A 15,867-nucleotide genomic window follows, 5' to 3' on the forward strand; every position below is an offset into this window, starting at 1 on the left:
TGGGGTCCAATGAGCATCATAGGAAGACTGGTTCCCTTGCTTTCTGGGGCTTACTATGTAGCAGCAAGAGAGAGACTTTTTAGTCAAATGGTCTCCCAAGTACCTACCTCTCAAAGCCAGCTTTGTAATTCTTGGGTAGATTCCCTTTCTTCTTCTGGGCCATGGACTACTGGTGTGCATTGATTTGTTTTGTCTCCATTATGTACAATGTCTGGCACATGGTGAATCTTAGAAAGAAATGTTGTCCAAATAAATGATTACAACTGAAAAAATGATCTGTAAGATGATGTTAAAGATGGCTCAGCTCCACAAATTACTCTAAGAAATGCCCATTCTATAGTGTCTAACAATTCTTTGATTTAAAAATTTCATATTAGGGTTTGATAATCCCCACTGTCATAATACATATGACTACTGATTTGTTTTGACCAAACTTCTAACTCTGGCCTCATTTCTTCCACACTCCTGGACAGGACAGGGGCATTTTTTGAACTGAAGGTTTGTGAATGTATTTATTATGATGGTGGCACCAAAATGGTCCTTTGGAATGTCAAATAAATAAGTTAAATACATAACAAGGTTTATTATTTTTTTTAACATACTTCTGTCTGCATAGAGCTACTCAGAAAGACCAGTTAGGAAATCAAGATATTCTGTGACACCAAGCTGGAGAACTGGATGGGATGTGTGTTTTCTGCCCTATTAGCAACAAATAATTCTGAGCTCCTGACACATGTCAGGTACAGGTGAAGACATAGGAGTAAAGTCGCAGACAACACAGCCCCTGTTCTCTTGAAGTTCAATTTGAGGAAGGCAAATTCCGATGTAGGCAGAAAAATAGATGAAAAGAAGGACTGGGGAATTAGGAAATAGGGCAGGAATTCTTAAATTTTGCACAATCTCTTGTCTTCTACTCCTAAAAAAGCAGCACCTGAGAAATGTTAAAAACCCTATACAAATTACCAAGATCTAGTCATGAGATACTCTGAGAACTACCATTAATATGGCACGCATTGCTAGACCAGATTAAGATGCCCTGTTAAGTGACTCCTTAGCACTCTCTAATTTTACTACAGGTTCCATGGAACATTTTTGCATTCATATTTAGAATATCTATTTTATCCATATTCCATAAGCAGTTCTGTGAGTACAGAACCTGGATCTGTCTCAGACCTGAAGTTATTCCCAATGCATAGCACAGTATAGGACTGATGTGAGCCCCTCAGTATTCAGTTGTTGAGTGAATAAACAATTGTCATTAATTTTTATTTATATTCCTAGCACTAACACAACTCCTAACATAGACTAATCCACAAATATGTGGATTTGCATTAAAGGATCCCATTTCTGGCTCTGTACAGTTTGCAAGACACTTTTGCTTCCACTTTGGTTGAGATTAATAACTGCCTGGTGATCTAGGTGGAGCAGGAATTAGCATCACACTTCATTGACTGAGGCTCAGGGAGCATAAGCAGTTGTCTGAGCATATCCGGCCAGTTAATGTCGAAAAGCAGAGGACACGAGCATCCAGTGATAAGGTCAGTTCTGTCTCCTGGTTTTGACCTTGTCAGTATAGTCACTGGCAAGAGCTGAGTTCAGAGCCCAGGAACTAGCTGTAAATTCAGGGCCTTTAAAACTTGAACTTGAAAGCAGAAGTGTGCTTGTCCACTCCCAAGAGAAAAATTATTAATAAAAGTGAAACTGCAATAAAAAAAAATTGAACTTGTGTAAATATATGAAAGAGAAAACCAAACCAAACCAATAAAACCTCAAAAACAAAACCTTCATACTGGTGCTTTTTCAAAACTATTTCCTTTTTTCTTTTTTTTAAATTACTTTTTTATTTTTACAGATTGCATTTTGATTCATTGTACACAAATGGGGTACCTCTTTTTGTTTCTGTGGTTGTGCATGATGTGGATTCATACCATTCATGAAATCATACATGTACATAGGGTAATGTTGTCTGTCTCATTCCACCATTTTTCATACCCCTCCCATTTCCCTCTATGTAATCTAAATTTCCTCCATTCTTCTCTCTCCACCCCCCACCCCCATTATATATCATCATCCACTTCTCAGGGGAAACACTCTGCCTTTGGTTTTTGGGGATTGGCTTATTTCACTTAGCCTGATATTCTCCAATTCTATCTATTTATCTGCAAATGCCATAATATTATTCTTCTTTATGGCTGAATAATATTCCATTGTGGATATATACCACAGTTTCTTTATCCATTCATCTGTTGAAGGGCATCTAGTTTGGTTCCACAATTTAGCTATTGTGAGTTGAGCTGCTATAAACATTGATGTGGCTGCATTATTGTAGTATGCTAATTTTAAGTCCTTTGGGTATAAACCAAGAGGTGGAATAACTGTGTCAAAAGGTGGGTCCATTCCAAGTTTTCTGAGGAATCTCCACACTGCTTTCCAGAATGGCTGCACCAATTTGCAATTCCACCAGCAATATACAAGTGTGCCTTTTTCTCCACAACCACACCAACACCCATTATTACTTGTGTTCTTAATAATAGCCACTCTAATTGGAGTAGGATGAAATCTCAGAGTTGTTTTAATTTGTATTTCTCTAATAAAGATGTTGAACACTTTTTCATATATTTATTAATTGTCTGTATATCTTCTGTAAAGTGTCTGTCCAGTTCCTTGGCCCATTTATTGATTGGGTTCTTTTTAATTTTGGTGTAAAGTTTTGTAAGTTCTTTATAAATTTTGGAGATTAGTGCTTTATCTGAAGTGCATGTGGAAAAGATTTTCTCCCATTCTGTAGGCTCTCTTTTCACATTATTGATTGTATCCTTTGCTGAGAAAAAGCTTTTTAGTTTGAATCTATCCCATTTTTTATTCTTGTTTTGATTTCTTGTGCTTTGGGAGTCTTTTTAAGGCAGTCTGATCCTAAGCCAACTATGACATTCCTTATAGAAACAGAGAAAGCAATCATGAACTTCATCTGGAAGAATAAGAGACCTCGAATAGCCAAAATAATCCTGAGCAGAAAAAGTGAAGCAGGAAGTATCACAATACCAGACCTTAAACTATACTACAGAGCAATAGTAACAAAAACAGCATGTATTGGCACCAAAATAGACAGGCAGACCAATGGTACAGAATAGAAGACACAGAGATAAACCCACATAAATACAGTCACATCATACTAGACACTTTTTCATATATTTATTAATTGTCTGTAAACATACAATGGAGCAAAGATAGTCTGTTCAACAAATAGTGCCGGGAAAACTGGAAATCCATGTGCAGTAAAATGAAATTAAACCTCTATCTCACACCCTGCACAAAACTTGATCAAATGGATCAAGGACTTAGGAATTAGACTAGAGACCCTGCACCAAATAGAAGACGAAGTAGGCCCAAATCTTCATCATGTTGGCTTAGGATCAAAGCTATTTTCAATCTCACACTTGTTTAGGGAAATCAAGGTGGGACATAGGTTGTAGAGCTCACTTTCTTCAATCTTACCACTTTGAGTCTCCATCCTCTCATCTGTAAAATGTGAATTAAATCAAAGGATGTATGTAATGTGCATATAGTAAGTTCTATATAAATTTGGCTGTTACTGGATACAAATCAACCGAGAAAAACTGAAATGTTAGGGAAAACTTGAACTTAACAGTGATCATGAACTCAGCTCTAGAATCTTCATAACTTCACAGGAAATGCAATGACCAAGGTTTTACTGGTCAAAATTTGTTCCTAGTCTTTCCCCACATCATTAAAATTTGTCCTTAAAGCTTGTAACATGGAATTACTATTGTCATTTTTTAAAATTTTCTGCAGAAACACAATCAGGTAGATTCTTAGTTTTAATAGGTGATCTCTAATAAGAATAATTGTTTTTTTTTTTTTTCATCACCACTGCATTATTTTGATGATGAGAAAAGCTGCCTTCCTCTCAGCTCTGTCTTTACTGAGACAAGGCACTGGCTAAATCTCTTGTTAGCTGATGCTCCAAATATAGTGATAGAGTAGTGTCCATGATAATTGCCACAAGGTTGCCTGTGTTACAAGTCGTTCAGGAATATAGAAGTCAGCATCATCTGAGTTCCAGTTGGTTAACTGCTATCTAAGTTTTTAAATTCAATAGTTCTACATTGTACTTTGGACAGATGGTGAAAAATGACAAAATCTGGATTTCCTAAACTGAAGGCACTAGAGTCAGTCCTGAGGTGACTGACTCGCCCATGAATCTGACTTCTGGATACATGGGTTGTGATCAAGGGAAATAGATGGGAAGGTAGGACAGGCAGAACACTAAGTGAAATAATAGAGTGAATCCTGCCACTCCCTCAAACCTTCTGTGGCTTCCTGTTTCCTGCCACAAGTCTGGACTCCTTTGTGGGACTGGAGTTGAGCACTGAGACACCCTCAGGAACCAGGCAGCCACTCTCACTGGTTCTTCTTCTCGTTCCTTTTCTCCCCTCTGCCTCCCCTTGGTTGCCTCTGAACATCTGTTTTGTTCTTTCTGCAGACTGGGGCCCTTTGCTTACTCACGGGTCTCATGGCTCCTGTTTCTCTACAACTTCTGCTTGGACATGATGCTGGTAACAGCTCTGACTCTATAGGAGTTTCAACTCTAGGGTCACTACTTGCTTGTCACTGTTGTTATGTACTTTCATTCAGATTTTTTAAAAATTTTATTTATTTATTTATTTATTTTTAGTGTGGTGCTGGATGGAACCTAGGGTCTAGGCAAACATTGTACCCCTGAACTATATCTTCATTCAGAATTTTAAGGGAGAAAATCCATTTGGTAGTTCCTTATTCAATGATTTAGATGGTCCCCACTCTTGTCCGCTTGGCTGTGATGGAATATCTTGGTTTCGTCACCATCTCCAAGGTCTTTAGCAAGGATTATAGGTGGAAACAATTTTCATAGAAGGAAATCTACACTACCTGAAATTCCACGGATTAGAGATTCCTTTGCCCTGACAAGTAAACATATTCAGGAGGGTGTGTTAGTTTCCTAGGGCTGCCAAAGCAAAATGCCAAAATGAATGGCTTAGAACAACATGGATTTATTTCCTCATAGTTACAGAGGTGAAGAGTCCAAATCAAGGTGTCACAGGACGCGATCACTCTGAGACTCTTCCTTTTCTCTAAGCTTCTGGTGACTGCTGGTAACCCTGGTATGATGGGCTTTGTAGGCATATCATTCCAATCTCTGCCTCCTGGTTATTCAAAATTCCTCATTATTATGCCATGCTCTGGCCTCTCCTTCTAGAAAGTGCCTCTAGTCTCAGGATAACTTCTAACTCAGGTCTGCCTACTCCCAGATCAAAACTGATATTTTCTTCTGACCTATCAGAGAGATGCACTGCAATTAAATGAATTCTCCTTTCTCCTATCCTTTACCTGGGTCCCTGGAAGACTGGGAAACAAAAACATCAGGAAATGGGAGAAGATAGATTTTACTTATTTTGAAACTTGTCAAGAATCTAGTGAGTGGGGTTACAGGAATCCAGAGCAAACACCTCATATCACCTAGGATAGTGTCCAGTAGATAATAAATAAGGGCAGTTGAGAAAGAAAGAGACAGAGACAGACACAGAGAGGAGGGAGAGAGAGGGAATGAAAGATAAGGAAGAGGAGAAGAAGAAGGAGGGGGAGGATGGGTGTCATCTGTTGATTCCTGGGGCTAGGGTGACTGCTACCATCTGCACCCCATAGCACTCTGGCAGGGTGCTTGTCTCACTCCCTTGTAGCTGCCTGTTTGCTTATCTGTCTCTGCCTCCAATCTGCGACTTGTGAGTTAAGAGTCCTCTCTGTTCACCATTGTATTATCAGAACCCAGAACATACACCTAGTAGGTACTCAATAAATGTTTGTTGAGTGAGGGGTGAAAATAGTCAGGAATCTCATTCTTTTGTTTTTGGTACCAGGGATTGACTCAGGGGCACTTGACCAATGAGCCATATCCCCAGACCTATTTTGTATTTTATTTCGAGACAGGGTCTCACTGAGTTGCTTAGAGCCTCTCTTTTGCTGAGGCTGGCTTTGAGCTTGCAATCCTCCTGCCTCAGCCTCCTGAGCTGCTGCGATGACAGGCATGTGCCACCACACTCGGCTAGGAATCACATTCTAAAGACTTGGTTGGAGAACAGGGGAAAGAGAGGAGTAAGACGGTGATTAACCCAGGGCCTAGTGGCTCCCAATTCGACATAACTCATTTTCAAATTTCACACATGTCCTGCCCACTTCCAGATTGGGTCAGGACAAGAATAACCCGCCTGTCACTTTTGCTTTAGGAAACTGGAGGATCAGGGCAGAGCCCACAGCACGGTGCCAGCACCAGCCATATCAGGAACTCAAACATCTTGAGGCTGTGGAAGATACACATAACCCAACCACAAAGAGCTCAAAGGGCTGTCATGTCCTCAGGGTGGGGCAGATCAGAAAGGAGAACCAAAACATAGTATTGCTGAGTGACCTGAATATAGGACACCAAAGCCAGGCTTGGAATGTGATTAGAGCTGAGCCACATTACAGACCACAGACGGCCTGAGGCAACAACGCGCCTTATCCTGGATCAGCTTCCTCCTCCCCTGGCTGGGCGCAACAGCCCTCCTGGTCTAGGAGCTGTGGAGGGAGTGCAAAGAGCGCTGGGCTGGTGCTTCAGGAGCCTTCAAGTCTTTACACAGCCTGTGACCAGCTTCGCCGCCTCTGGCAAGACGGTACATCTCTCCGGGTCTCAGTTTTCTCACCTGCAAAATGGAACTTGAAACACAGTGTGCTTGAGTAGCCACTTTGGACGATGGTGCCACAAAAAAACCATCTGTGTAGTTCCTCCCATGCCACAGAAAAGAAAGAAGGGAATACCCAGTTCCAACACCAGGTTGGTCTGATCTCGGTCCTAAACATCTATGGACACCCATAGGAGATTGTTTTCCTGGTGCAGGACAAACTGGACTGCTGCTTCTGGAAGGGAGAAGCAGTTCCACATCGTTTCCTTAGAGAAGAGCCTGGGGCGATAGACCAGTAAGCAGGGCAGAGAGAGACAGGAGGAAGCCTCTGTGAGATATGTTCCCAGAGCTGTGACACTCTGCCCTCATGCCCCTTGGGTCCTTTGTTTCAGGTAATTCACTTAAATTCTGAGGCAGAATGTTATCATAAGTGAAAATACTTTCAAACACGCAGAATCATCTTAACTGAATAAAAATGGAGTATTTAGATGACACACATGAAACTAAGACCTGGAACATCTGAGTTAGATTAAAACACTTAAAGATGCATGAAAGTTTGAAAACATCCTTAAGGCTCATCCACATTATCAATACATAGTTGCTTGTTCTGTTTTGTTTTTGAACTAGTGTGCCATTTCTTCTCCTTCTCCTTCTCCTTTTCCTTCTTCTCCTCCTTCTTTTGTCAATTTACTGTTTGGGGCTAGTTGACCCAGAATTTTGGTCCAGACTTACAAGGATTGTAACTTCAAGGAATGGGTAGACAGAAAGAGAAAGTAAGACGTCATTTCAGTCATTTGTCTTTAAAAATCCTCTATCCCAGTTGTTCCCTATGCCACAGTTCTCTCACTCTTCCATTTCTCTTGACAGCTATTATCATTATCCCCTTGAATACCCTCAGTGATGGGATACTTGCTACTTCCTATCATTCCCATCATATCAAACACAACTCTGCCTTATGATTGATCCTGTTTCTGCCTCATGGGCTGCATTAATTCAATTGAATTCTTTTTTTCTGCATCATATTCCATCAGGTACTTGAGTGAATGATGACATCTCTAAGTGTGTTGAACTCCTGGTTAAATATCCCCAGTTCTTTTAAACTATTCTCATTAGTGCCTTTTTTGGCAAAGCCTCCCTGAAAACCAGTTAACAAGAAAGCCTGGATAATGTAGTTCCAGGATCCAAACCTCCCAGAAATTGGAAAGCAACCAGGCAGTCCAATGTGCAGTGTGCTAGGTGTAGCAATAAGCAAGACAGAAAAAAAAAAAAAAAGACCACTCTCCTTCAACTTATTTCTAGAAGGTAAGGATAGACAATAAAAAAGCAAGTCTGTGAAAAAGAAGGTAATGCATCAGGATGCAAAACATCAGTTGGTCTCAGTTTTCTAGAGGATGAATATTAGATGCAGATTAATAAGTGATTTGTTAAGGGAATGAGGGGAAACCATGGTTAATTTTATGTCACCTTGGTGAGACTACAGTGACCAGATGCTTGACCAAACATGAGTGTAGATGTTATTATGAAGAGTTTTTTTTTTTGTTTTGTTTTGTTTTTTTTGTAGTGCTGGGGATTGAACCCAGGGCCTTGTGCTCCACAGGCAAGCACTCTACAAACTAAGCTATATCCCCAGCCCCACGAAGGTATTTTTAAAGACGTGATTAACATTTAAAATCAGTTGACTTTTGGTAAAGCATTTTACCCTACATGCTCTGGTAATGTTCTCAGAGCTGTGACACTCTGAGACTGTTCCTAAAGCTGAAGGCCTTAAGAAAAAAGATTGAGGTATCCAAATTAGTTTATCCAATTAGTTGAAGGCCTTAAGCAAAAAGACTGAGGTATCCAAAATCAGAGAACAAATTGTTTTCAGACAGCACATAGAAATCACAACTTTCTGTTTCAAGACTGCAACATCGGCTCTTACCCAGATCTCTAGTCTCCAGCTTACTGAATTGTACTGTAGCTTTCACACTTGCTAGCCCAACGATTGCATGAGTCAATTTCCTAATCTCGTTCCCTCTCTCTCTCTCTCTCTCTCTCTCTCCTATTGGTTGTTTCTCTGGAGAACCTTGATTAATATAGGAAAGGACAAGAAGGATGTGATTTCAGTCAAGATCTAATCTCAGCCTTATGACTTTGTGAACTCTGGAATTAAACTGTACCCTTGAACTAGGCTTCGTAGATATGCGTCAGTCAGTCCCCAGGTAATCCTCCAGAGAGTCACGGGTGCATTGCACACACTGACTTTGACAATTGACTTTTTTTCTTTGTGTGTTTTAGGGCCATCATATTTTAGTTCCAGAGGGTCACATATACTCCAGGGAGGAATAATAGGAATAATATGCAACACCTTCAGGATCCATTGACAAATTAGAAGGTATTTCTTTATTTAGAAAACTAGCTGTGGGCCTCAAGGGATATGGAGCTTGACTTAAGGACATAGGAAATCTTAATTTAGTTTCCAGGTTGGCTAACTCATCATGTGACCTTTAAAAAAGCACTTTCCTTCTTTGAACTTGACTTCCTGGATATTCCAGAGAGCTAGCCAGGGTAGTATCTAGTTCTCTTCAAGCCAGTTCTCCCACTAACACCCCCACATCCCTGACCTTTACTATCAGGTAAGTGGTGCTTCCTCTGGAAGCTTCCCTGATCTCTCTGGGAAAATATACACTTCCTGCTATGTTCTCATTTAGGGTTCTCAGTGACCCTTTATTATTATATTATCCAATAAAAACTCTTCACTTTTAAGAAAATGCCCCAGTTTTCCTGGGACTGAGGAGGCTTCCCAGGACACTGTATTCTCAATTGGGCATCCTACTTTTCTTTGTCTTTTACAAACCATGGATCCTTGGAGATATGGGCTTTCATCCTACTCAGCATGATATTTGTTGCTGAGCAGTTCTTACATAAAGTAGATGCTCAATTGCTTTTAGAGTCATGGAGGTCAATAAATAATATCCTCTTTTTTTTTTTTTTTCCACCTAAGTTCACAAGCCTTTAAGATGGACACACAGAAAATTCAGATGTATAGGGAGAGAAGTGCTGACTTTACTAATGATGAAAACTGGTATAAAAGGGGCTTAGGTCTTCTAGCCAGTGGTCCTAAAACTCCACTGCCTTAATTAGGGGCTAACCCAATTATAATTCCCAGTAGTTCTGGATGACTGCAAGAATCTGAGTATCTGAATGCATGGAATGGAGCTAAAGCAATGCTCCCTGCAAGCAGGCAGTTCCAAAAGAGAAGAGCGAGAGACTTCTGAGTGTGTAAAGCTTGTCTTTCAAAATTCTCTACTCCTTCTTTCTTTGAATAAAGGAGATAAATGCAGGCAGGGGAAATAGAAAGGAGAGAAAAGTGTTACTCCAACTTCCTTCCACAAGGAAACACAAAGTCAGAGGAAAGGAGAACTTCCAGAATTGACTGAGTGAATGAATCAGTAGTGTTAGTGCTGCTCATTCTTTATCATCTGATCATTCATTGGGGAGGCTGGAGCTGTTGCAGAGTAGAGGGGGTCCACTATCACCATCATCATCAGGCCTGCCCAGAGAGGATGATGGACAACAGCATCAGCATGGAGGTCACCTGCTGAGATCCCCCTCAATTGCTGACTTGACTATGTGAGAACCTTTGTAAGCAGTCGCTTTGCAACTACCTGACTTGGATTTCATTAGCTGCTCTTCCCCAGAATTTGTCAGAATCACATTGACAAAGTGGTCATTGATGTTTTTAGGATATCATTCAGTCTCAAAACAGAATGCTCACTAGTTTGTTGGATAAAGTATTTTATTTACTTAGGATGGAGAAGTTTGATCTTGTTGGGGTGGTAATGAAGTTATGTGAGCTCAAGTGAGGTTCCCTAGGGGCCGTATATGTAAAGACAACAGTGATTTGAGGTTATGTTATGCTGGAAAAGATTTGGCTCAACTAAAGGACTGTGGGAGTCCTGTTTATTCTCCAGCATCCATTCTGGTGCCCCAACTCAACTTGAACCTTGTTTCCCAAGGGTAATCAGTAAGGCCTAATAAACGAGGAAAACACACTCTAATGGTACTTTTATCTTTCCCAGCCAAATGGAAAGTGTCCAAGTTCTCAGTTCCACCCAGTTAATACCTGTAATAGATTAACTTGATTTAGCAGTTCATTAGTGGGCTGGAGATGAGGCCCATGCTGGCTCTGACAAGGAAGGAAGTGTGTCTCTGTATGCATGGGTAAATAGGCCTTACTCCTAGTAAGGTTTCTATCACATATTAATTCACTATAGACCACCAAACTTAGGTCCTCTGAGTCTGAAGCTTGTCATCTATGAAATGGGGTGGGAGTCGTTGGATTAAATACCTTCTGAAATCTCTTTCAGACCAAATCCTTCACCAAGAACCACCAGTCATCCAGCATGTATAGCCTACTGGAAATCTCCACTGAGGCTGTTTTGACATGGCTTTTTAGAAGACTCCATGTCCTCTGTGTCTTGCAGCAGGTGTTGCAAGAAATATGGCTTGTGTGGAATATTAATAAAAACATAGTGGCACTTCAGCTCCCGGTTTAATATCTGCATTGTAAATATCTATGACAGCCATCTTCTGGAACCTCAGATATTAACATTCCAAACCTCTCTGAGTCATATTTCATACCCTCTCCAGCACACATCCATCCATGGAGATGATTTCATTATTAAAAATTTCATTTCTCATAATGGATTTTCTTTTCTAACTTAGACTCCACAGGCAGGAGCTGAGATTACATGATTTATTGCTTTTAGTTTGCTGGCCTTGAACTGTTCTTCCTGTGTGCTAATTTTATAGCACACCAAACTTCTGCTTCTTTACAAGCTCCTTCCAGAAGAGAAAAACTGCAGAACTAACACCTTCAGAACAAAAAAAACCCAAACAAGCAAACAAACAACTTAGAAAGAAAGGCTCATGTTTGCTCAAAATACTTTTATCCTATCTCTGGGCTGTTAAAAATGGGCTGAAGGAAATATCAGACAAATAACTGTACTGATAGGAAATGGAGGAGACTGGTTAATTCTCAATTAGAATCCATGTCGAATAAATACCGTATGTAGTAAATACCGAAGCACAGTTTTAATAGCTTTCAATTCTGCTTAAAGCATATCTGTTCATAATAGAAATCTTTCCTTCTGGCAATAGAATACAGATATATGTGTATATACGTATATAAAATGAAATATGCATTGCTATATTGTGTGTGTGTGAGTGTGTGTGTGTTTACAGAGCTCTGAGATATTGGGAAGAAAGGGAAAAGTAATGAGTGTATTAGTTTCCTGTGGCTGCTGTAACCAATTTATTACCACAAAAACATTAGAAATTTATTTATTTATTTATTTTTTGGTTTTTTTGAAATTTATTTTTTATATTACTGGAAGGGAAATGTCTGGAGTCAGTCATTGCTGGGTCAAATCAAGGCATCAGTTGAGCCGCAGGCCCTCCAGAGGCTATAGGGGAGAATTCGTTCCTTGTTCTTCCAACTTCTGGTGGCTGTCAGTATTCCTCAGTTTATGGATACATCTCTCTCTGTTCCATCTTCATGTCATCTTTAAGTCATTAGGGGAATGACTTGGACCAGACAGGGAGCCAAGGAGCAGGTGTGTGTAAAGTCTGGACAGTTGTCCCGGGAAACAGAGATCTTGCCGTCTGAAGCTCAAGATCAGGCAGGCTCTGTTGGAATAATCATAATGATTACAGTTGACATACACAATGGAACTGTTCTAGGCATTTGCATTTGCAAACAACCTTATTGGTCAAGTATCATTATTTTCATTTACAGGTGAGGGAAAAGACACTCAAAGAAGTCAAATGACTCAAACAAGTTCACAGAAGAGATCAGGGCTTTGAATACAGGTCTGTCTGCTGTCATTGCCCTTGCTCTTAATTACAGAGTAAAGACAGCATGTATTAGGTTCCTTGCACTCTGTCGGCCAGAGAACAGGTGTTCATCACTTGTCATTTCCTGACCCTGAGGGGAAAGCAAGAGCACCACTGGTATATATAATCTTGGGGAGATGAATGTTCCACAGAATGGCAGGTAGTGAACCTGCTCAAAGTATGATACTTTGGCCATCTTTGATCAAGAGGCGAAATATGTGTAATCATTCAAAGTGATGTCAGTCTGTACTTATTGTATGAAAATAAGTTATATGATAAACCAAAAAATGGGCTGTAGGCATATTATGATCCTGTCTTTTGTAAATGAATTATATGTGTATTTGTATGCAGTGTGAATTTTCCTAATCACCTTCTGTCCACTTAGTTGACTCACCAGGTGAGTCAATCCTCCCCCTTCCACCCGGATGGCCTTCAGGACCGATGCTCAGGCTGCTGAAGACTCTGGATGGATGTGGACCCACTTATTTCTGTCCCTAGGAGACTTAGCAAGAGTCACTAGTGTAGTTGTTTGTGTACTCCTCTTTATATAAACTTATTTTTATTGTAATTTCACAGTTAAATATTGCACAAATTGAAACATACTGAAAACAAAAAAGTTATTAAGAAAACTAAATTGAATGATTTAAAGAACTCAATAGTTATTTTATTATGGGTAGGTAGGTAAGACAGCTCTCAAGGAAGTTGGGGGAAGTCATTAAAATTCAAGATTATCTTCTCAGAATTCTTCCAAAACATTTTTAAACTCTTTCCTTTTTCTTCAAAGAAGCCAAAACAAGGATTTGGAGACAAAATATTATGCCTTTATGTGGAAAGACTAAGGTGAACTCCTTTTCTCAGACTGACAACCACAAAAATGGCTACATGAAAACATTGATGGCTGGGGATATAGCTTAGTTGGTAGGGTGCTTGCCTAGCATGTACAAGGCCCTGGGTTCAATCCCCAGCACCATAAAAAAAGATGTATTTTAAGTTAAAAGACTTACACACATATACAAATAAGCATATACATTATCATTTCTTATTTTAACTAAATTTTTGGCTTAATCACTAAATACTGGTCTCAATACTATGACATAGGCCTAGGAAAAAGATATATAGGACTAGAAAAAGGAAAGATGGAGTGATTTTTCTAGTAGACTGCAATAAAATTATGGTTGATTTTTACTCTTCTTTAGACCTTTCTATATCTCTCTTTTTTTAAATAAGGTTGTCTGTTACTTTAATAGTAAGAAAATACCACAACACCATCACCATTAAGGGAAGGAAAACAGAAAGAGAAACTTCCTGATTAAGGGAATGACATGCTGACACTTCCAGAGTGCTCTGGGGAGATCCGTCTGTCTTCTCCTATCAGGGCACTGTTTGTGTCATTTTGTTGAATATTTGAATAGTGATTACAAGTTTGGCTTCTTGGTTCTGCCCCATCCTGAGGGTCAGAGACGTTAGTGTACAGACATCTCAATGTGCTTGATTTGTATTGGAAGAGAGTTCAGGGACTCCAGCAGGTTAAGACTCCAGGGATGAGAGATGGACATTCTCAGGTGACAGTGAGTCAGCTGGATCACAATCAGGATGAACAATGGAGGGGAACAATTCTGAATATGTCAAATTACTCTAATTGTGTGTGGATTAGAGCAGTCTTTATTTATTATAAATATATAATTTTCTGTCCATAAAAACCTTAAAATAATCATTCATTTTTTGATTTCACAATAGAAATATTTGTTGACAACCCATTTTAACTATAATCAGTGTATCTAAAATTTTAATAAAGTTTTTCATAAAAAATAAGTAGTAACAAAAATCAGTTCCTATTCCAATGCCTTTCTATGATACCTTCTGCTTCAGTTCTGGAAAGTCCGGGACAATCTTGCAGAAAAACAAAACTACTGAGAGGGTTGAAGTCCTGACCTTGGAAATAGGATTACTAATTAGTTGAGGACATTCTGGGGAACTGGAGTTAGCAGCAGCTCAAATAGAAAAGGGGGAAGAAAGCTATGGGGTACTTAAAAGATACTAGAGGCAGCATTAGCTTTCTAAGGGTGGGGAAACCACAGGTTAAAATCCAATTTTGTTACTTACCAAAATGTGTGATCTTGGGAATTTTACTTAACCTTTCTGAACTAGATTTTAATATTAAAAAAAGGCAGTAACCATTTGTTTCCTTTTGTTTTCCCAAGCATGTAGTATGGTAGAATCTAGGCCTTCCAGTATGCAGAAGGCATCCAATAAATGCATTGAATAAAGGAACAAACTAAAGGTACTTGGCACAACAAAGATGTTTAATAAGTATGAGGTTCACTAGCCTTTTTTTTTTTTTTTACCAAATCTACTTTTTAAAATTTTATTTTGAAATAAGAATATATTCACAAGAAATTTCAAAAATAGTATGGAAATTTCCCAGGTACTTATCATCCAGCTACCTGAAATGCTGATATCCTACATATCTGTAGTGCATCACCAACTGATTAGCACAATATAGATTCACCAGATCCTGCATGCGCTCATTTGTTTTGTATGTCTATGCATATGTATAAGGTGGTCTCAAACTCCACAATCAAGACACCACCACAGAAGAGCTCTCTAGTGTTGCCCCTTTATATTCACATCCACTCACTTCCCTTACCCCTGACAACCACTCATTTCTTCCCTACATATATAGCTTGTCATTTCAAGAATGTTTTGTAAATGTATTCATGCAGTATCTAACTCGTTGAGATTCTCCTTTTCTATTCAGACTCTTAAGATCCATTCAAGTTGTTTCATGTACCAGAAATTGGTTCCTTTTTATTGCTGGGGAGTATTCCATCGTATGAGTGTACCACAGTTTGTTTAACTGCCCTCCTAGACATACAGGTTGTTTCAGTGTTTGGCTATTACAAAGAAAGTAGCCATGAACATCTGTGTACAGGTTCTGGTATGAACATCAGTGTTCATTTTTCTGAGTTTAGTGCCCAGGATTGTGATTGATAGGTCATATTGTAAATGTATCTTTAATTTTTTTTTTTTTTTGGTACCAGGATTTAATCCAGGGGTTCAACCATGGAGGAACATTCCCAGCCTGTTTCTATGTTTTATTTTGAGACAGGGGTTTCACTAAGTTGCTTAGGACCTCACTAAGTTGCTGAGACTGGCTTTGAACTTGCGAACTTCCTGCCTGAACTTGAGCTCCTCCTGCCTCAGCTTCCCAAGCCACTGGGATTACAGGCATGCACCACTGTGCCTGGTTATCTTTAACTTTTTAAGAAATTGC

Source organism: Sciurus carolinensis, chromosome 11 (assembly GCF_902686445.1).
Source record: "Sciurus carolinensis chromosome 11, mSciCar1.2, whole genome shotgun sequence".
In the NCBI taxonomy this organism is placed as follows: Eukaryota; Metazoa; Chordata; class Mammalia; order Rodentia; family Sciuridae; genus Sciurus; species Sciurus carolinensis.